The sequence below is a fragment of the Toxotes jaculatrix genome, chromosome 12 (assembly GCF_017976425.1).
Source record: "Toxotes jaculatrix isolate fToxJac2 chromosome 12, fToxJac2.pri, whole genome shotgun sequence".
In the NCBI taxonomy this organism is placed as follows: domain Eukaryota; kingdom Metazoa; phylum Chordata; class Actinopteri; family Toxotidae; genus Toxotes; species Toxotes jaculatrix.
The window spans coordinates 4,120,165-4,143,972 of record NC_054405.1 but is presented as its reverse complement, the minus strand read 5'-3'; the positions used below and the strand labels follow the sequence as shown (position 1 = coordinate 4,143,972).

The 23,808-nt window shown below is 41.8% G+C and overlaps 1 protein-coding gene across 1 annotated transcript in view; it reads left to right on the top strand.

The window, feature by feature from the left end:
* pknox2 (pbx/knotted 1 homeobox 2) overlaps positions 1 to 23,808 on the top strand; it is a 78,732-nt gene that overhangs the window by 15,581 nt on the left and 39,343 nt on the right. The window contains exon 2 of the mRNA XM_041051504.1: positions 4,337 to 4,418. The gene's annotated coding sequence lies outside the window, so the exon portion shown is untranslated. The remainder of the gene's footprint in view (positions 1 to 4,336; positions 4,419 to 23,808) is intronic.

Genomic DNA, 23,808 nt, shown 5'->3' with positions numbered 1-23,808 from the left:
GCCTTTTCCTTAGCCACATCCGAGGGCTTTGCTCACGACACGCCACCTGAGAGTCTATTGTCCCACATGTATAAACATCAAGTACAGCTGAGGTTGGTCCTTGCACAATAGTGTAAATCCCCCCCCATAGCGTCTGATTCCTCACTGTTAAGGTGGCCAAGTGACCTGATATCCTGTTTGTCAGGAGAACAGAAATATTTCTGATTGTTGCACATCCTGCCGGTCAGTGATCTGTGGCACATACAGCTGCTGGGCATGAAGACTTATTTAGCCTCTATTGTATGAGCTTGGAAACAATCACACTCTGTACTGAGTTAATCTTCAATGCCAGGGAATGAATCGTAATGAAAAGTGTGAGGTTTTGCTGGGTTTGGCTGTCAATATGCGTGGGAGATTCCTGCTAGTTTTGGGCTCACAAGCCACTCACATTATCATGCAAAATTAATTATTTGCCTCCTTTTTTATGTTCTTCTGAATCTTAGTGCAGTATGAAAAAAAAAAAACCTGCCTGTGTTTTATTGAAATGAAATTATGGCATAATGTCACTTTCGCTATTAGCACTGAGAGTCTGTGCATGCCAATTGATCCTGCTGTTGTCATAGCAACGTGAACCACTAAACCTCTGCGCAGCTGTTGTTATGGAAGCCCTTGAACAGCTGGGGGGCTATAGCTGTGGAGGGATTGTGGGAAACGGGTCTTTTGGTCCTCCCTTCACACCTTGACCCCAAAACTCCTGCTAGTGAGAAGAGGAGGATTTGGGAATCTTAAAGATGTCCATCTGGAGTTTTCCTCTGTACTCTGCAGAGCCTCCATATGATCAGAGAGAAAGTTTAGGCTGGAAGTTGTGAATATTCAATCATGCCTGTGTCTCCTCCAAACCTGCTTTGCCACAAATGCGAGGAGTGAAATCAAATGAGTCAAATGAGACTAGCTTCTCTCCGAGGGGTTGCCTGATGCATTGGAGCATATCCCATTATTGATATGAGCAAATGTTGTACACGGTGCAACAATAAAACAATCATTTCACAAGAAGCACAACTTGTCCGGGGTGTAGCGCTCCCTGAGTCCAATTCCTTCAGCCATATTAAAGCTCAAATATAACCCAAGAGCAAGGTCTCATCCTCTCACCGCTCGATCGAATGGAGAATTCACTGATTATTATTTTTCTCATTTTATCGACTGGTCCATCAAATCAAATCAGAAATTAGTTACAAGTGTCAATCACTGTTTCCCTGTCCTTGTACAAATCCCCAATTTATTGAATTTACTAAGACAGAACTTAGAGAAAAAAAACAGCAAATCCTCACAAATGATACAACTTTGCTGCAGGACAGTAAAGATCTGAGGTCACTGATCAATTAAAACACTTTGTGTTTTAGAAGCTGGCCAGATGTTTTGCATGTAAAATCTTAATCTGTAAACTACAGGTGTCAGATAAATGTAGTGGACAAAAAGGTACAACATTTGCATCATGTAGTAGAGTAGATGCTTAAAGGAGCAAAAAACAGAGTTAGTATTTAAAGTAGCTGAGTTACTTTCCTCCTCTGACTGTATGTGCGTACCTGTGTACACATGCAGAAGCTGCAGCGTGAGTGATGGTGGGCAGATTCAGGAATGCTAATGTTTCCTCTGTGGCTTCTGTGAGGAACACGGTGATTAGACCTCCAGCCCCCTGGGTGGAGCCCCTCGCTGCACCGACTCCCGCTCTGATTTACTTTGACGTCAACAGGAAGGTCAGCTGGGTCCCAGAGGGGTCATGGAGAGATGGTGAATGGATGTGTGTGCGGGGCTTCAGTATACAGAGATGCTTCACTAGGATCCCAGACGGGGGGCTGGAGGGATGGCCGAGGGAGGAAGGGCCCTTGGAGCTTAGGGAGGGCTTCGGGAAGGATTACTTCGAGGCTAAAATGTTTTCTTTGTGGCTGAAAGAAACCCAAGAAATGCTCTCAACCAAATCTCCCATGGTCTGAGGGGGCTGTTTGGCAGGGAAACTCAAGCTTCATCCTAAAGACGTCTTCGTTTTCCCGTGCTTTGAGCTTGTCTTTACTGCCATTAACATGCCCTACTTTCTTTCACACTCTTGAGCTCCAGATCTTTTATCGTTAGAAGATTAAACACAGGTTCAACCAATACTGGAGCTGGATTTCCCCCCAAAGAAAGTATTTGAATTATGATGGGAGGAATTATGGGAATGGAAAGGCTTTTTTTTTGTTGATAAAGAAAATGTGAGATACATAGCATTGGATAATTTGTTCAGTAAATCACATTTTCAACCAAAGTCTGTCTCCAAGATACTATGACGTCAAAAGCATTTCTTATGTGCTGTAGCTCTCATGAATAAGTGTTTTAGAAGTATTGTATTGCATTCAGCTGAGGGCACGAGAAATGGCCAACAAAAAAGACCAATAACAACATGTACAATATTAATTTTTGAAAACAAGAATCTTCAAAAAAAAAATGGCTCTAACATTTACTCCCAGAACTTTCAACTGATTATCTGTTCTGCATCCGCACAGAACAACTTTTTAGTGGTTTTTGACTTGCCCTGCATTTAAGGAGATTGATAAAACTCTAAAAAAAAAAAAAAGAGAAACGTTTGTGCTCCTTTCACTAAATCTACACAGCTTTCATTCCTATCCCCCATCCACACGGGGCCCCTGGTAGTACCTACCTACCACACACACACAGTAGTCCCCACTGAGCTGTGCTGGACTGGATAAATACCATCCCTTCAGAGGCTCTGTGTTAGCAGATTGCTGGAGGTAGGCGGCCTGCTGTGAGGCCCAACCACACTCCCACTGTTCTGGAGGAGCTTTAAGTGAAAGATCAGGTGTCCAGCCCTGAATGCTTGATTGAACTTAAATCTTTTGCATGTGCGCCGTAACTCTCTCTGCAGCGCTGTGCTCTGTGTGGCTCAGACATGGCCAGCCAGCCAGTCGCTCAGAGGAATTTGAGTTACAGCAGCTCTCTAACCTCCCTGTTTTCACCTATGTCACTGAAAATTATAATCAGATGCACTTTGTTTGCAGGGATGGAGGGTTAACTGGAGGAGTATCTGTAAATCAGATTTAAAGGCAGTAACACATAGTTTCATATAAAGGTACTGTCCCAATACAGACAAGTACAGACTTTCATGTGTGTAAAAAAAAAAAAAAGATATAAATTACTTTATAATTTATTATTATTCACTTATTTCATTTAATTGTCAATCGATATTGAATTAATATTAATTATTTTATAATTTAGGATGAAAAACATCCAATAGATTTTTCAGAGCTGCTTTTTTACAGTGCTATGGATTTGTTTCGATTGGTTTCGATCTAAAATTCTATTCTCTAGCCTCTTTCCAAGACTGTAAGAAACTTTTGATTTATCGAAGATTTAGTTTGCAAAATACCAAAAAGTGGTTTACTGAATTAAACTGGAGACTTAAAACCTGTCTGTTTGTCTGAACTCTTCTGTGCTTAGGCTTCTGCTCTTGATATGTCCTCAGATCCAGACAATCAAACTGCAGAACTAAATGTTATTATAGTGGCTGAGGATGATGGCCATTGATTGTGATTAGGATACAGTTATATTAAACAGTAATGCAAATGTGTGTTTGATCATTAGTTATACAGTAGGCTGTGTTTTATTAGTCTTAATAAAACACTGTTATTTAACAGACCTTAGAGCTCCATTGTCGTACAGAAGTTATTGAAAACACAGCAGTGAACCACACTGTTGCACTGGGTGACATGTTTGTGTTCATGATAGACTCTGTTCCACATACACTGCTGTCCTGTCCTCGTACTGGAAACTCACCAGGACACCAAATGGGTGAATCTGCCAGTGGAAATAGCTCCTAGCAAATGCACTATTTATTCCTGTTTGAATACCATTTGCTAAAAGCTACAGTGGCCAGCTGTAGTTATGAAATTACTGAATCGCTTTTCAAAATGAAACTATACAGTGTCTGTGAGCCCTTTCTGAAGAGGTGTATCTTATAACACATGACATGTGTTTTCATTGTTTGTTGACAGAAAAGTCTAGAATAACACCATCTGTATCCTTTAAATATCAGTTAGGGAGTGAAAAGCAGACTGATTTATTAATCGCTGCCATTATCAGCACAAGTGTTTCAGGATATCGGCGCAGTTGTGGTTGTAAGGTGTCACATCACGTGAAAACAGCAGCTTTCTGTCCTTTCACTAAAAAAAAGTGGAGCTGACCATCTACTACATCCCTGTGACATTTTGTTACTGATCTTTATCATTCCACCATGTTAATGTCTTTTCCAGTAATAATGATGACTTTATTAAATTGCATAAATTCAGACCTTGTCATCTGTTGACAGGCTTTGTGTGGAGAGTTGGATACCGGGCAACGGAGCAGACAACAACACTGAAAGCTGCTGCGTTGCTGTGGGCAAGCTAACTGTAAGTTGTCAGTTGCCTTCCTATAAACCATATGATACAACCCTGTTGTATAAGCTCACGCTTGTTTATTTATGACATTAACAAAGCTGTGTTAGATGAACAGAATGTTCATTTTGTCTTGATAGACTTTCAGTAACAACAGATCTGGCAGAGCTAATCTGTTTCTTCAGGGGCCAGCACCAGTCTGTGATTTAATTTAAGAGCACACAATCAAATGTAATTCATGCTATAAACACGTTGGCATGCCAGAGTACACAGTTAATGATTACCCTGCTGCAGTTCTCTCAAGCCGGTTGATGCCAAACAATCATTTCAATCACTTGAGCTTATATTCTCTGCATCTCCTCATCCCCTAAATGAGAATTGGAATTTCTGTGCTCAGGTCTTGTTGTGTGTTCTTTTTTGTTGTTGTTGTTGTTGGTGGTGTCCCAGCAGTGTGGTTGCTGTCTTCTATAAGGTTTTTTTATTTTTACTTCTTTTTCGTTATAGTTTTAGCGCCGTCCCAGCACTTATACTGCACAGAGGTTACATGTTAGCTGATTTGGTCGACTGTCATTAAGTTTTCCACAGATGCTCTCGTCATGAACGACACCATAGACAGTGGGAACCCAGAGCCCAGTGTAAATAGGCTTAAATGAAAGATGACTATCATTCCTATCTAATGACACCTGGTGCTTCCGGAGACAAAGAGTAGAGCAGTATACTGTTTCCAGCAAGCACTTGTCTGACTGTTCAGAGTTGCTTTGGAGTGGATAGTGGTTCTGTATTGTATTGCCGTGACAGAAAAGGCCATTAATGTCCCCCAAATGGTTTTTGGATGCCCATGACTGGAACTTGAGTTCTTCCCACAAAAACACTCAGTGAGGTAGAGTTTGCTGCTGAATCACTGAGGCAGTGAGATAACCATGCAGTGCTCTACTTTTAAACCAATCATAGGTACCCGTTAGTGTACACATAGTTATGTCTGGCTTTACAAATGGAAGTTTTATGGTAATGTACATACATACAATAACAGTTTAGTAAAACCATTTTCATTTTCATGAAGTAGCATAGATTGGCTTGATGTGTCAGAAAAGATGGTTATTCCATGAAACTTGACCACTTTAAGAAACTCATCTCTGTAGCTCTAATATTATTTGCCGGACAGGATAATTAAGTGTTTATGTTGCTGTAGGTATGATAATGTACCAATGTGTGGTGTGCTGTGATGACTTGAGCTAACACAGCATCTAACAATCCTGGCACAGTACATGCTCTATGTAGAAGCAGTTTACAATTTTACACAAGACAATTATGATTACAAGACACAGAACTTGTTTAAGTGACTCTAGGGATCACAACCAGTTATTATTACTATAACTGCGATTGTGTTTTGAATACAGTAATAAGGCGCTTAGAAGGGTTAGATCATGTTCATGTTATTGTTTGCCAGAATTGTCTTGTTGTTTGTTGCTGTTTCCCATATCCACCTCCACCTGAGTTGTTCCAGAGACAGTGAAATTAGGTGGAAATTGCTGTCTTGGAGCATTTGAATATTATTGCCCGTCCCTATGGTTCAGACTGAAATGAGCCAAAGGACTGCTATGTCCTCTGCTCTGCTATGTTTGCAACTAATTGCAAATTGATCTAGAGAACTGAAAAAGTTGTTGTTGTTCTTGACGAATTGAAAATGATTTTTTTTTTTTATCCCAAGGCCTAATGGAAACCCCTTTTTTCAGTTTCTTTCTTCTTCTTCTTTATCTATTTGAGCCTGAAACGTGGTTCTCGTGGTAAGAAAATCTAGACAAACAGAGCTGGTGTTTGTGTTAGCACCATATTTTATTCCTAGTAATTGAGACTAATCCTGGAACGTGTGCCAGGCCAGTTCCATTTTATATTCCACCTAATCAAGTCTGGGTAGGGTCCCATTCTATCGCTGTGGATCTCGGGTCTGAGTTTCAACATGTCAAATACATAGATGACCTGGAGCAGGCTTGCCTCTATGTGTGCGTCATACTCTTTGCAGGAGAAAAAAAAAATCTGTGTAGGAACATCATGCTGCTGTCAGAATCAGTGTTCTCTCTATTTGGGTCTGCTCGGGGTGGATTTATTATAGAGCAGGTCTAACTGTCCTTGGGTCGGGTCTGACTGTGCTCAGATCAATTTTGGATTGGGCCTCTTTGTTAAAAAATGTAATTCACGCTTGTGCTTGGGTAGGTTTTCATGTTTCTATTTTGGATGACATCCAAAACTTTAAATCCATTCAAAACTTGTACTTCACAGTGCTTCTACAGTCATCTGCATTTGGCAACTGCCCAATATAACAACAGCGCTGGTTAGTTCACACAGAATCATTAAATATGTTTTCTCAAGGGTGTCCTGACAGTCACATTGTTGAGGGATGTGTGTTACCCACTCACTGTCAGCTCAGTATTGCAAGGAATGTAGCATCCATATGTGTACTTTAAGTAGTGAGGCCAAATGTAAGATTTGGAAAGATAAGTTTATTAGGTTGATGGATGTGGGTTTTGCAGAGCCATCCACTGACATTCTCAGACGGTGTTGTTCCACAACAACAACAGCATATTTTCCTCATCCTGCCCCTGTCTGTGTAACATCAACCTCTTAATGTTAAGTGTTGTTTTTGTCAAGTTTACACATTTGAAAATATGCTGCTGAGTCCTACTCTGAGTCTTTGAAGTTAAATTCTGCAAATGCCCTCATATTAGGAAGGAGTCACGGACAAAATAAGAGCGAGGACGACGGGGGTTCTGTACACACATGGCAGAGGCTGTTTGATTGCCAAAGGAGGTCTGGTTATACTAAGACATTTGTCTCTTCCTACACACAGGCCAGACTAATCGCACAGCCAGTCTCCATGTCCTCTTAGCCCCTAAGTGTGCCCCACTCCTGTTGCCCCCTCCCCCTACTCAAAAAACCTCCACCATGATTCCCAACCAAGGATTGTTTTACGCTTAATTTTGTTAGACTTAATGAGATTTCACTAATTAAATCTCCTCCTGGTTGGAGACCCCCCTCCCCTCCAGCACCACATTGCCCCCTCCCCAACCCCCATGTTGCCCCCTCCCCCTTCCACTAACAATCACTCCAGCCCGTGGAGTGATTGCTTGTAGAGCTATTTTAGACAAATAAACTTTTTTTTTTCATGAGGATCAGTGTCTGTGGGCTGCGCAGGGACAGGCCTGTGTTACTCTGCGGATTTCCAATTTCGCGCCAAGATGCTCTGCTGCACTTGTGATAGCCAATAGGTTTTCAAATCTGATTTGGTGTGTGAGGGCAGGAAGTAGTTGTCGAGTACATGTCTCTGCATCATTAAGATGAGGTGCTACAGAGAATGGCAAAGGAGTTTGTGACATGGAATTCTCAGTCGTGGTGAAAATTGTGTCTTAACTTTAATTGACGTGACAGATTTTACAATAGGTTAAGAGTATTTTGTTACAGCTGGAGCTTTTCTTCAAAGCAATAATAATCTATTCTAAGTCTTTCCCTAAAAAAACCCCACTGTGTTCTATAGTATCTCACTGCTGTGAATCGGTCATGTACTGCACCACAAGAGCCGAAGCTCAAAAACAAATCCGTGTGACAGGACTTCACTGACAAAATGCACACATGTTCCAGATACATGTCCCTAATAATAATCCCTGCATTAGCTGTATGGCAGCGCTAAAAGGGAAGTGATGAAGGGTGGGACCTTCTCGTTTCAAGCAGTGAGGCCTTGGAGGTCATTGTTGACAGTAGCCGCTTGCCCTGCTATTGTGGACGACCCTCTGGGACTCTCGTGCTGACTATTGTGGGAGCCAGCCTCCCGTTTCCCGTTTGAGCCCTGGACACCCGCTGCCAACTCCACTGCTCGGTTCTTCAGCCAAAAAGTCCATTATACCCCCAACCCCCTCCCCCTCCCTCTCCCATGCCCCTGTGTGTCCACTGTAGCCCAGCTCCCCCCATCCCCGCCTCATTTATGCATACACACACACACACACACACACTCACCCCGTCCAGCCTCAGAAGCCCCTGTGCTGTGGCCCTCGGGTGGGCGAGTGGGCAGTGTGCCCGTTTCAGAAAGGAGTGCTTCCTTGATGAAGGCCCATGCTGATCGGGTTTCTGCCACCTGTCATTCAGCTTAGGAGGCAGGAAAGGGGGCAAGAGTGGTTGTGAGTGGGGGAGAGTGAGGGGGCGGGGTGAAGTTGGGGGGGAGCTTCAACAGGAGAGATGCCATGGCAATCTGGCACCAAGCCTGCAGCCTGCTGTTATTTCAGTATAGCCTCCCAGACTCCTCAAGTAGTCCATTTAGTCCATGCAGTGGTGAGTTCCCCTTTTAATCTAATAATGAAATGATGTAATTATGCACATTGTTGTTTCATTTTTTTCTTAAATGTGCTGTAAAACATTGAAATCACATATTTCATTTCAAATATCATTTGTTCACATTGATTCAAGACAAAACATTCAGGGTCTGTCACTGCACCCTGTGGCCTCCCAGGTCACACACCCTTTATGTTTAATACTGAGCTTCCCTTAAAAAAAAAAAAAAAAAAAGCTTATACATGTAGATAATAGCCTAAATTTCTAACTGCTGTCTGTTACATTGCATTCACTGAATGAATGAAGATCAAAGGTCCAGTCAAAGGTTTTTTAATCTTTATTTTTATTAAAGCATAGCACATCTGATGAGATATTTTTTAGACACAGTTTTACAGCCTGTGTAGATTTATGTATTTTATAGATGGATTTTATTAGTTTATTTACTGGTTTTGTATGCACACTAGAAAGCACCCAGTGGACACGTACCTCTGCCAAGAGGTAATTTTAATAAGAGAATGCATCTGGGTATGGATCTACATCCGAATATTGGACAATCTTATTTTTGGACCATGCATAAATCAAATTGGAAATAATCGTTTGTTCCAAGTGAATCAAGCAAAATACCTCTCACTCTGACCATTTTATTTTGATATTGCTTCAATGTCCCGTGTCATTAAATGCTGCATCACATCTAATAGTTCATGTCCACATTAACAACCAGTTATAAGAAAATGGCGTATAAGAAATTACAAGAAAAAAAAATATGTCAGGGTTCATCCCGACAAACCAGGTGAAGATTGGACAGGGGGAACGGAGAAGGTTTCTGTAGGGTTCACCAATCAAAATGGAGGAAAGTCTAGCTGAGTAGAGTCAAAGAACAAAAATGCGTATTTGTCCTTACAGTTCAAGGATTATGGACAAAAACCTCATGAAACCCCCAAAAACACACATGATGGTGGTAACAAAAGAATATAACCTGCTGTAATTCATTACAGGAATTCATCTCACAAACAGCATATTATTACAAATCAGATGCAAGAGAAATGCTGGCAGTAAAGTATTCAGGGCCTCATTTAGCCTTCATGGAGAGAAATTAATTTACCTTTCCTGCTGAGTTACAGTAGCAGGATTTCTCTGTTGTGCTTTTAGCCCTGCCAGGCTTATGTGCTCATTCTGTGAGATTTTAGTTAAATCAAGACATCTGGAAGTGCATATTTATCATAAATACTTTATAACTTTTAGAAATGAGCTAAATGTAGTTGTTGCATATTGATATGCTGATATGTGTATCTGCTGTAGCTATAGCATGCATAGTTTAGCTTATGGTCTTTAGCAGTCTTGTAGGCTGCCATTTCAAATTCCACAAAGGGCAGCAGCTGAACCTGTTGTGGAACTCCTTTAGCCTCCTCCGCCTAGGTAAATATCACACCATCTTTAGCTAAGAGTTTGTCAGACTCTATAGCCTGCAATCTCAGCTTGGGTTAGGGGGATTACTCACGGTAATGAAATGATCTTAGGGTCTATTTTAGCAACAGAATGGGAAATCTACCTTTAATCAAAGAAGGTTAGAAGGCAAACTGGCATGCGCCGACACAGTCTCTCTGACCTCTCTTTTGTATGAATCTGGGGTCACGCTAATGCTCTCCATTATTAGCTTCACCGTGTGATCCCACATTTCCCTCCATCACACTCACTACCTCTATGCTTAACCATCATCCTCCAATCCATCCATATCCATGTCTCCCTCACCCGGGCTCTTTACCCCACCAACCCTAATTGTAATTATGTTGATTTAACTTAGACACATGCGGCTCCCTCCCCGCCATCTGAATGGAAGCTTATTAGTTGGAATATTTTTTTTATATTTATTTATTCCCATTTCTCAGGGTCCCTGTCGGCATTTCCAATTACTCTTGTCGTGCGGCTGTAATTGCCTCCATGCTAATGGCCGCCAGACAATCGTGCTAAATGAGGTGAGGCCGAGAGGCTAGGAGCCCGACTTCATTAAGAGCTAATGGGATTTTATAAGGGGGACTGAAGACCCAGCTCATCAAAAAGAGGGAGATGGAAGGAAAACAAAACAGATGGAGGGGGAGAGCCAAATCACCAATATTCTAACTTAGCCTGCTCCTTTTACTGGCACTCTGATGAAAAAGAACAGGTTACTCTTCCTCTAGAAGACTACTACCTAATTATAGAGAAAGACAATACAACTGAAAGACTCTACGGTGATAGTTTAAGAATATACAGTGATAAATGGATAGGTTTGCATAATTCCTCTGGCTGTCCAGTTGAACATGAAAAGGAGTTATTTTTATGTGTCTCAGGCTCTTGGAAGCTGTCTCAATGCAGCTATTTCATTTTTTTTGGCAAAGTAACAGCAATGGATATGTATAAATTATATATTTTAGAAGTGAGTGGACAGTCCAGTCCAAGTCCTCCCACACTTTTCACACTTCATTTAGACAGGGAGAGACTTAGACTCATGCAAACATAGATGGATGAATGTGAATCCATGGCTTAAACACAATGAGACCATTGCAATAATACACACTGTAAATCTGCATATGAGCTGAAGGTCAACAAACGCTACCAGACACCCACTAGAAATAATTCAGATCTGTTAAATCTGTTATTCTTGTTGCCTGCTGATAATGCTTCTGAAAATATCTGTTCTCATACAAATTATATGTAAACTCACATTGCTGGTAAAAGAGAACTCCTGTAATGTGGTCCTCCCGAATGTATAAATAAATGTATATACAGTATATAACAGTCCTAACCAAACATGAAACAGAAAGAATGTGAGTGTCTGAAACTAGAAAGGCTGCAAGATAGACTTCTTCAAAAGTAAAAATATTCTTTATTTCTCTTTAGTTGTGATGTGTAACAGAACAAACAAGGATCAGCGCTCACAGCCATTTCGGCATTCGTACGGTCACATTAACAAAGTTCTCCTTGCAGACCACTAAACCAACCCTTCACAGAGGTAATGATCCCATACTGATCTGTCTGCCCTTGAAATGCATTGAAAGGCGGCCATCCATCTTGGTGTAATCGCTCTGTTCCCCCAATGGAATACAGTTACATTGTGTGCCCTGCAGTTGCAAGATCAGTTGCCCTATACTTTAATTTGCTGCGCCATCTTAAAGCTGACATGGTTTGTCTGCCGTTGGTTTCAGCTCAGTGGCCTTTTTGGCTCCTGTAGATGAGGGGGCCTGCCAAATTCTATTACACGCTGAATAAACCAACGTGTTCACCTACGAACAGAAAGCATTATAGAGTCCGTGGGGTAATGGATACTGTAAAGTGGGGGGTACTACTACCACAACCCTGACTCTGGTTCATGCTCTGGTTGTTAAATATCTCCTGGTTTGTTTATGGGAGCGTGGGAGTGAATCGGTCTGTTACAGTTTTATGTTTGTCATCTATTGGTTATCAAGCTATAATATAACCAGGGAACATTTTGACTTTTTACACCACTGGCAAAGGCTTTGTACATTAAGCTGATGTTTGCATGTATCACCAAATATGTCTCCGAGAAATGTTGTGTTAACATAACGAGGAAATACTGAACTGAACATGTTAGTAAAATGTTCACAGCGTTATAACTTTTTTATGGTTCTGTTCAGACTCTCAGTTCACATTAGGAAAGATCCTGGTCTGGTTTAATACAGAAAAAGTTCACAGTCACTTCAGACACAACCTGTTTATTTACATTTAACCAAAACCACATTCTTTCCTGAACCTTAACCAAAGAGCTTTTGCTGCCTAAACTACAAACATGGATGTGAACCCCTGTCCTGGTCTCTAGGCTGACAGCTGTGTGTTTTGCATGTCTACCATCCACTCTGATCAAGTCCTGGAGACTCTGCTACCGGTAATAAACATAGTACCTCATTCAAAACAAACGATGAAGTTGCCCCCAACGTGACTGGGAAAGCAGTTTATTAGTATATTAATGTTTTCCAGGTTTCTGCAAACCAAATCTCTGTCCAGATATCAGATATGAAAATAGCTGACTTTTTTGATTAGCTAGTACAAAAGTTTGGGGCTCTGCATGGCTACTTCTTCAGCAAGTAGAAATGGGAGCTAATTATCTCTTTTGGGGACAACATGCAAATAGGAATCATAGAGTCAGTATCGAGGGAAATTCAGTGATATAAACAACTAGGAAGCACTGTACGGCCTGTCTGGACACACAGAGGAAATTGGGTCAATTATCCACAGGCTATATCTGTTGTAGGCAGTGAGCAGAAGTAAAACTATTGTCATTTGATGGAAAGATGATGCTGTCCAATGTTATGATTACCAGAAACCTCTATAAAACAGATAACCTCCCAAGTAAAACACAGACCAACTTAAGTAAAGCCATATACCATGTAATGAAAATATGAATATGAATTTACTCAAGTTATAAAATTTGATGACACGACTGCCAGCCAGACAGGACGAGTGTCACAGCTGGTGCGAGCAGGGTAACAGGAACACAGGAGATAGGACCCAAATGCAGACGCCAGAGGCAGAGCTTATGCAGTTCAGTGATTTTATTCACACAATGAAATACAAAGGCTTATGGGATAGTGAGGCAGGCAAGGGTCAAAATCAGAGAAGGCAGTCCAAACAGGCAAACAAATCCAGTCAGGAGCAGGCAGGAATCCAGAGTCCAACAAACAGGCAAAAAGTCAAATGGCAGGTAGAGCAGACAGAAGGAGGGAAGCGAGACATGAAGGACTCAGGAACAAAAGATATTCTGGCAAGGAACAAAGGAAGTGAGCAAGGCTGATTAGGGGATGAGGTGCAGGTGGGGAGAGCTCAGGTGACTGCAGGGCTGATGAGAAGTGGGAACAGGTGTGCAAGTGGAATAGTCAACAAGGAAAAAAGTCCGGGGACATCTGGTGGGCGGATGAAGAATGGCAGGTCTGAGAGGGAGAATATGGAGATGAAGGGAAACGAGCAAGGGCTGGAGACGGGGGTGCCAAGGGGGAACTAGGAGGCAGACTGTGACAACGAGACCACCAAAAGTGATTCTTACCTAGTGTGTGTGTGTGTGTGTGTGTGTGTGTGTGTGTGTGTGTGTCTGTGTGTGTCAAAAAATACAATGTTTTCAAAATTAATGATTTCATTATCATTAGCCTCTTAGCTGCTATGATCAACATTTGTAACCTTATTACTTTTTAGTAGCCCGAGCACATTATTAGGATTTTAAAGGAATGCAGAAAAATATGTGTTCAAATGCTACTAATGAGTGTACTAATAATACCACTAATAAAGTACCATCACAGCTAATATCAAGCCAGATTTAAACAGCAAAGCTTAAACTATGTTTCAGTCAAAGTTGAGGGCCACAGCTCTCCATCGTATAAGTCTAAACATAACATAGTACTAATGTTAAAATACAAGATTTCTGAAATATATGTGTTCCTTCTTTAGTGCCACAGTCTCAAAGATTCATATTCAGCTATGGTAACTTTGAGCTGCTAAAGCAAACAGCAGCCCATTAGCTGACAGGGAGCTGAAATCATGTTGAAACCTCCAGTGGGCTCAGTCAGGTCTTTATTACACTGTACAGAATCTGCCTCCTGTTCTTTTTCCACACACTCGTCCTGAAGAATCCACTAAGTAAGGCTGCGGGGTGTTTTTGTCCCCTAAAATGCTGTTCATGCTGCACTGATGGTGGGATGATGGTTGTGGTCTAAGGCTCAGGCCTAGTAGGAACAGCTGTCCTACAGCTGCCATCGCTCCTGCTTTGGGGGGGAGGGGGTTGGGGTGGAGGGGGGGGTTGAAAAACAGTCCCAAACCTCCTGGGTCAGAGCCCTGGTATGGCGGTCTCCCTGGCAACTGGAGCTGAGACCGTGGTGGTGTGTGTGTGTTTCTGTGTGTACAGTATGTGTGTGTGTGTGTGTGTGTGTGTGTGTGTGTGTGTGTGTGTGTGTGTGTGTGTGTGTGTGTGTGTGTGTGTGTGTGTGTGTGTGGCAATGGGGAGAACAATCTGGCCAGTGAGAAGCAGAGCACTGGGGGTTAAGGGTACTGAGTCGATCCTCACTTTATCTGTATTCCTTTCAATTCAGAGACGATTGGCTTTGACTGTTTGACAGAGATAATATGGGACATGGCCAAAGTACTGCACAAAGTACAAGTGTTTTTTTTTTTTTTTTAGCTAAACCAACAAACAACCACATTCAAACCACATTGAGATGATTAATATTCTGTCTCGCCCTCTTTTTCTCTAACTACTCTGTAAGCTCAACACAAGGGAATGTGAAGCTCCCTGAGCAGGGCAAGACGTCGAGAAAGGGGGGAGAGAAGAGAGGGGGTTGGGGGGGAGAAGGGAGATCAGTGAAAAGAGGAGAACGTGAGTTTAGGAAGAAAGAAGAGAGAGCAACGGCAAGAATGAGAACGAAGAAGGGGGGATGGAGAGGAGAGGAGTGGACAGGGAGGGCTCTGGAGATGGAAAAGCAGGGAGGACAGGGGATGAATAGGAGAGGGAAAGTGGATATGTGGAGATACTTGGCTTTGGCCCCATCAAAATAGCGGTTGTCATGCTAACTCAAACCTCCTTCTTTTCCCTCTGTCTCTCTCTCACACACACATACTGAGACTCTCAGACCCCAGACCTCTGAGACAGTGTCTGATCAAATACCACACTTATTAAAAACTGCTTGTTCTAACATTAAAGAAGTGCGTGTTGTGTCACAGCAGTTATGTACACTTTGTTTTTAAGAAGTAAAAATTGTGTTTTGCTCCACATACTAAACTGTCATCTTTAACATACACTAACTTTTCCACACATGCAACAACAGCTCATTTCAAAGTTTTAGTTGTTGTTGTTTTTTTTTTTTGTTTTTTTTTTCCTTTCATTTACATCCAAGCCGCCTTTGCCTACTCTTTCCAGCCAATGTATATGGATGCAGTGGTTGGTAAATACTGCCAGTTATCATATACAGTGTACAAGTATTCTCACTCTTAAACTTCAGATTATAGCGCCCACCAACCTTCTGTGCAAACACATTTGATGAAACAGCCTGAGTTTGTGTGTTGCGCTCAGTGAGAAGTACTGTACAGTGTATTACAATAAGCTCGCGAGACAAAAGCACAGTAACAGGTGTTGGCTATGACACATGAGCAGTCACTGTGTATTGGCTGAACAAGGTGTGAGGGAGGAGTGTGTGTGAATGTGCGTGCGTTTACAGAGAAGAGTGTTTTTATTGACATCAGCTGCATATAGTTTGGTGCAAACTGAATTTAAATTCATTGTTTTTTTGTTTTTTTTTCTTAGCAGCGAGTTATAAAACTCTGTGGAAAGTAGCACATTTTAGATCCGTTGATTAAACAATCAGCAACAGTTTTGATAACTGATGAATTGTTTGAGGAACTTTTCAGGCAGAAATGTAAAAAAAAAAAAAAAAAAATTCTTAGCTGGAGAAAACAAACGATTTAAATTTATCAGCTTGGTCTATGAGAAACTGTGATTGTGGCATTTTTGATTATTTGATGTCTGATATTCTAACAGACAAAATCCTGCTCTGACTTTCCTCTAAAATGAATATGGAATTTGGAAAACATTAAACCCTGCTGATATAATAATATGCATCATAACATAGATTGTTTTAAATGACTTTCTAGTGCTTTGAGGCATCGAAAACAAAAATCCTGTAATCCAAAAAGTTGAATATAATATATTCACTAACTGAAATATCTTTACAGCAGTAGATGCCGTTTGCTTCTTCTCAGGCCTGTAAATGCACACGAGTGGAAACAGAAGGACACAAATCTCTAAATGTGATGCATTCTTCTTCTAAGTTACAAGTGGGCCAGTTTTGGCTGCCCGATGACAGGAAAACACCAAACACAGAAGGGCTGGACGGTGTTTCCATAGTAACAGACCTCATACGAAAAGGTCACTGTCAGAGGTTTTTCTCAGAAAAAGGCAGGAGGATTATAGGAGGGGGGGGAGTTAGACAAGAATAAACAAAACCCCCAAAAAAGCGGTTTTATTATCCATTTTTTATACATTGCCTTCCTCCCCCCTCCGATGAATATTCTCACAATGACCAAAAAAAAAAAAACTGTAGGATTTAAATAGCGCAATTACATGGCTGCAAATGGTGAGAGCCCCCTCCCCTTTTTTATTATTTCTTTATTCTCTTTTGAAGTCAGGAATTGAAAAGGGAGAGTGGTCGACAGCCTGCGCGATGCCTGAGCTTTGTGTTTCAGTGCAGATACGTCGCCTGCCTGCCCCCTCAATCACTGGCAGCTCCTTTCTCTCTCCCCTCCCTCTCAAGTCATTTTAATTAAGTCAGTCTCACTGGCATGGTAGGCAAAGATAATTGGAGAGGGTTTTTGGATGCCATTTACTCTAAATGATGCCTGTTTCTTCCCATTCTCTCGCCTTTTCTCCACTCCCACAGCTTCCCCCGCTCCCCCTCCCCACCCGCTCCTCATCTCCTGGCAAAGAGTTACCTATCTTCCCTTTCCTTCCCTTTTTCTGCTCTTCCATCTTATATTCAGACGTGAAATATGGATTAACCTCTACTGTGTGGCTGAGGGGACGACTTCCTGTGAATTGCAAATTTTGGCCAACACTGCAATTTATTTGAAATGGCAAATCAGGCAAAGCAATTTGCTGGAAATGAGGAGGTTCTTTGAACTTTCCTCCTTTGAAAAAGTTTGTGTTTTCTCATCGCATGGGGAGCATCTGCTGAAAAAAAAAAAAATTCTTATAGAAACGTCTATTCCCTGCTTTAATGAAAAAGTACAATTCTGAAAACAAGATGGGCTTTGATTTGCGTCTTCATTTCTGTGAATGAGGTGTCAGGGAAAGCTTTGAATATCTTTAGGCACTGAGGAAATTGCATGTTGTCAATGAAGTTCAGAGTTGTGTTCATGTTCCCATATTACCACCATATGCCAGGAGTTGTTCCTTACATTAAAAGCAAGTTTCATTTGATTTTTATTGATAACAGATTTGTATTATGATGCTAGGTTTAAATTCACATGGAACTTGTGGGGTAAGATTTTGCCTCAGTGCATGACTGAGAGGCCAAACTCTGCACAGAGAAGGGTGGACGTACACGTGTCCATACTAATCCATGTTAGCGGCACCACCAACGTTTCAGTGGTCCACGCTGTACTTCGACTGTGTGGGATTTGTCAATGTGTGTGAGTGTTAAGTGTGCGTGTGGGGCTCCCTCTATCAATCAGGTAGGGCTGGGCCCTGCTGCTGAAAGGGGGCCACAGTGGGCCACCCATCCAGTCAGGCGCTCTGGGGAGATCCAATGTCCTTAGTGCTTTAATGCGCTCCAGATGTCCCTTCAGCTGAGAGCGAGCGAGGGGGGGAGAGAATGTGAGGCTGAAGCACCTTAAAGCAGACCTCGATCTGGCTCACGGGCTGCAGCTCTGGTTTGTCAATCTCTCTCCTCAGGGGGGTTGTTGTTGATGCACCTGCAGTTTTGTGTTTTTTGATAGCTGAAGAGACTTATTTCCCCATTTAGAACACGACAGACAGCATTTGGTTTTGTGTCTTGAATGAGTGTGTGTACTGTCTTTGTGTGTTTCTCGCAGTCTGGTGTGGCTTTGTCTTCGCTGCCTCTGTCCTCCTCTCCTCGCAGGAACAGAAGAAGACAGAGGCTGGTACACCACATAACGTTTTTTTTTTTGAGCAGTAAACTATTTATTACTTCTATCACGTAAAATAAATGCAATTTTGCTGCAGTTAATCTCATACATATATGTGTTTATGTGGCACCTAAAGGATGAAATGGGCAGAAGCCCTTGATTTTAAAATGGTCCTGTGGAAAACAAGTGACATGTCATTAGAAAGCAAAATAAATAAGTTATATCCTCAGTATTGACCTTTTGTGGCTCACCCACTTTTTCTTTTGTTCCATTTCCAGTTCTGCTGCTATTCTATACAAACTATAACTAACTAATTAATCTTCACACAACCTAATAACCTGGGAACACACACAGCAGTACATTAGCTTCATGTCTCTATGGTGAGAGATTACATATATTATAAAACTGGTCAGATTTTTACTAAAATGACAATATACACAGTGTGACACGTCCCTACTTTTGATGTAGGCAGGAAGTTAAAAGATAAAATAACAGAGTCAGAGCACTTTCTTGTTGGGGAAATGCATAATGTCTGTATATTTTGCAAGATCACAATCTGCTCTCATCTTCAAATGTCACGCTGAGAGGGATCAGATGTGGAGCGGCAGAGTTATGGTTGTAATAAATGGTGTTTACCCATCATTATTTTATTGATTAATTTTTTATTTTTTTTTGAGGTTTTGAGCTGCTTATGCACTGTTGCTCTGTCAGAGTTGTGGTAACAGAGCTTTCACGGCCACTGTCGCATCACATGAGCCAGGGATTGATTTTCCTTCTGTGGCAGTAAACACTGTGCAGGGGGCTCCATGGATAACTGTGCTAAATTCTGCTTCAGTAGATATTTGGACTTGACACTTCTACTGACTGTCAAAGCTCCACCAGCCTTCTGTCTGTCCAGCGGAGAAACAGAGAGTCCATCAGAGTCCATCGGCCTTGAAGCTGTGACTCACACCTCTGTTGCATGTTTTAAATTAAGTGGAAGGGAAGGTCCTTGCAGAATTTGTGGCTGAACTCACTCTTTAAACCTACGTTCTCATGTTTGGTTCATACGTCCTTCCACCCTTACTGTCTGTTCTCTTTTGACATCGTCTTCTTTTTCTCTTGCATGACCTTGCATTCCGCATTTCCCTCTCGTCTTTTCCCATGTCCTCCCTTCTCCCTAGCCTGCAAACATCTCTCTCTGTGCTTCTCCTCATCTTCCTGTCCCTTCCCTCTCCCACTCTCTCTTTTATTTTGAGCTCTCTACCCACCCACCCCTCTCTTCACAGTGTGCCTTCCCCTCACTCTCTTGCTGTTTGTGTCTCTATACCTTTGCTGTCCACCTCTGTCTCCATCCTCCCCTGCCACTCATGCTCCATGACTCTCCCTCTGGCATTTCAGAGGAAATTTAATATGGGTTTGTTTGGTGTTTCCAAGAATTCCATTCAGCTGCTGGCTGTCGTTGCCCCCCGACATTAAGACAAACAGAGACCGTCCAGCCAAGAGCAGCAAACACCACTGATGTTGGCCTCACTATTTGGTCTTCACATTTCAGACGACTCCAGCTCCACTTAATCCTTTTTTTTCTTTTGTTTGTTCCCTTCTGCCTGAGTTCCTTTCTAGACAGCTTCAGTTTTGGATCTACTGCACCTGTATGTCTGATGACCGTATCAAACAGTTACAGTACAGCTACAGTAAAGAGCATTCACTTGCACTTGCACTTTAAGAAGCATGTTACAGCTTCTTATGTCACCTGCAAGGCCTTTGTAAATTTGTAAATGAGACAGAACAGGAACAGGTACAAACAGGATGCAAAGTTTTGCAGTAGTTTACAGAACTGTGCAAAAGACTTTGGGTGTTTCACAAAAATATTTGTTCAAAATTCTGCATGAATTTCATATTTCTAAACATTTCTTTAGCAAACAGTGACATATTTCAGTGAGGTATTTGTATCATGTTAGAGAAAGTCGATAAAAAGGAGATTTTTGGGCGCATTGCTCAATGAATTGATTAAACAGTTATAGCAAACAGGTGCTAATGAACAACAACATAATATATAGGCTACACTAAAATCATTAACTGAATCAGAAACAGCTGTGTGGGGGAAAGAATAGTTGGGTTAGGATGCTGAAGAGTGAGCATAGCAGCAACACACACACACACACAGAAATTTCACAGCAGGCAGGTATTTCCAGACCCACTGTCCAAGCTCTTCTGCAGAAACACAAAGAAATGGCCAAGGCTGAGGACAGGAAACATGGTGGCCGGTCAGGGAAACAGTGCAGCAGATGAAAGACACATGAAGCTGACTTCCCTTTGAAATATCCAGCAACGGCATCAGCTCAGAACCGGCAGAAACCAGCGGGACCCTGGTGCACCCTAACAGTCTGGAGAAGTCTGGTCAGAAGTGACTCACTTATACACGGAAACACGAGAGCTGGGGGGCAGAGAAATGGCAGCAGGTGTTCTGTACTGATGAGTTAAAGTATGAAATATTTGACTCCAACAGAAATCAGTTCGTTCTCAGAGGAGCTGGAGTTCGCTGAGCGCCTGCAGGCAACACCGAAGCATGGTGGAGGCTCTTTGCTGGTTTGGAGCTACATTATTACATATGAAGTTGGGGATTTGGTCACAATTAGTGGTCTCCTGAACACTGGGAGGGATCCATCACACAGTCCCATCAGGAAGACGTCTGATCAGCCTCACTTTCATTCTGCAGCATGAGAACGAGCCCAAAAATAAAGAACTGTCCTCAGAGACAAGAGGACAAGAGGAACGAGGAGTCCTGCACCAGGTGGTCTGGCCCCCACAGAGTCCTGATCTCAACATCATGGAGTCAGTCTGGGATCACATGAAGAGACAGAGACACTGAGACAGACTAAATCATTAGAGGTGGACTGCTGCTGTTTTAAAGGGGGGGTCACAGCAAACACTGGCCTGGTTTAGTTATTTCTGTTGACTGCACTTTGTATGAAGTTCACTGATGAACAAAAACTATTCATAGCTTTAAATTTGAAAACATCCTCACTTTACTTTAAGTGCCAAAGAGTTTTGCACAGTCCTGTTCACTATATGTTGTTCCCCCACTGTCAAACTGAAATATAGACACCACATACTGCTTCAATCAGTGGAAACCCCTCTTTATACAGGTGGAAGCATACCCTAGATAACAGAGAGATTTTCCTCATAACTTAAGATCTTGTCTCACAATCATCAAATTCAGATTTTTCCTTCAGTACCAGAGTAATCCAGCTGATTGTTGTCTGCACGGCGTGAACAGAAACTGCTGGCAGCCAAAGCAGCAGGACTTTCCGAGACGCAGATTTGACAGATTTTAAATAGTCTGTTGTCTTAAAACATGGAGGTGTAGATCATTTGAAGTTCATCCTCGACTTTTTATTAGTTTACATCAGAGTTTTTGTGCAGTGCACAAATAAAACTTGTCTGATGTTGCATAGCTGCTGTTTTTAGTTCATGATCTGATGTTCATCAGATTTTTCAAAGCAGCTTTATTTTCATTTTCACCTCCTCCCATTGCGTACACAAATGAACTGTTATTGCCCACATATTATCAATAGCTCTCTCATGTTTTACAATGACAACATTCATCTGAGTCTCTTCTCATTATGTACTCAAGCTCTAGCTTTTAAAGAGAAATCATGCAGTGTGGCCCAGTGAGCTGTATTGTATTGTTTTTCTCATCTGCTTTATTTCCCTTCTGAATGTATGGTTCAAATATAAATCATTTAATATTTGATATTAGCAATATTTACATACCTAGTTCATTATGTTGCATTATTCTGTTTTGTTGGCTGTATAACTTATGCATATAGACGAGGAGGATAAATGACAGTAGGAAATCATTTAAATGAAAAATGGTTTGAAGCAGTCCAGATGATTTCTGAAAAGTGAGAGTGTAGGCGTTCTCCCTGTCAAGTAGAAGTCCAAATAAAGAAATTACTGTGACATAAGCACATAGAGATAGAGACAGCTTTTTATCACAGTATATCTCAGTTAAACTTGATTCTTTTGTGACATATTAAACAACATGAGACAAACTCTAGGTGTAAGTAAACAGCAGGATCTTAGTTTTTATGAAAATAGATATAGCAAATGATTGGACAGCAGCTTTGCTGCAAGTAACGCAACCGAACTCCCTGCTTTGCATGCTCAAAGAGTCTGACCTGTCATTACCCTGGCTGGGCTCCTCACTGCACACTTGCCGTACATGCCAGTCTGCTCAATCATCCAGTGGCTCTGTCTGGCCTGCAGCAGCTCTTTTTAAACAGACTCCTGCCTGCCTGTCTGCCTTGTCCCGCCAAGACAAACTCACCAAAACCCCCTCCCCAGTCAAAGCTCTGCTAACACTCAAGTGGCTAACACTACAGACACACACAGACATACACACATACACAGACATGCACAAAACACACACACACACACACACAGAGCCACCCACCTGCTAATCCCCTTCTCATTAATCCCTCACCACTCTCCTCAAATATTCCCTTCTGCTGATCTCATTGTGAGTGTCCGTGTGTGTTTGTGTGTGTGCGTGTGTGTGTGTGTTAGTGGTTGTGGTGATAGTGGGTCACTTTCAGTTTGGTAGAACATTTCTGATTTTGAACACACGACAGGAGTTCAGGTGAATACAGCTGCAAACATCAGTCCAGCAGCTCAGGGATGTGTGTGCTCTGACACTGCTCCGTGTTTTCTCCCCTACATTTACTGGACTATAGATAATTACAAACATGTTCAACTATCTGTTTAAACGGCAGATCCAAGACAAACTTGACCTAGGGGATCATTTTCTGTTGTTTGTAACTGTGTTGGAGACTCAGATTTCCAAAATTCAGACTGCAGACTGAGGATGAAAATCAGTGAAGTCCCACAGAAGTATGTTCATTTCAGCTGAGACCCTGACTTCTAGGTTTAGCATGTTGCAGCATCTCCGGAGACGGAAGGTAAATAACCACTTCATCTTGAGTAATGTGTTCATTTCATATTAATTTCAACCCAATCAAAAGCTGAAAGTGGCATCTCTGAATATTATCTGGAGAGTCTTTCCCTGAGACATGTGTACACCTGAATCCACTTACTGTTTTTCATGGTGTGCATTAGTTACGTTTCCATGGTAACATCCTGTTATACACTAAATGCAGGCCTATTAATGGTTTGGATATAAAGACCATATCAACAAGTTAAGGGTGATTTTCTGCGATATTGTATTCGATTACTTACGTACTGTTGTGAGCATGCTTATAAGAAAACATCCTAAACTTAATGCCATGCATCTTCACGAGGTTATGGTGGACATATAAACCTTATTTAGCTGAACCAAGTTAGTACAAATGAGCTGAGGCTGAACAAACAGACATAGCAACCCTGCCACTTAGAAATTACTTTTAATCCTCATTTGCAACCACAAATTCATTTATGTAGCTCCTGTGTGGCAACTAAAATATGAGAGCTGAAGAAGCCTCTCGGATGA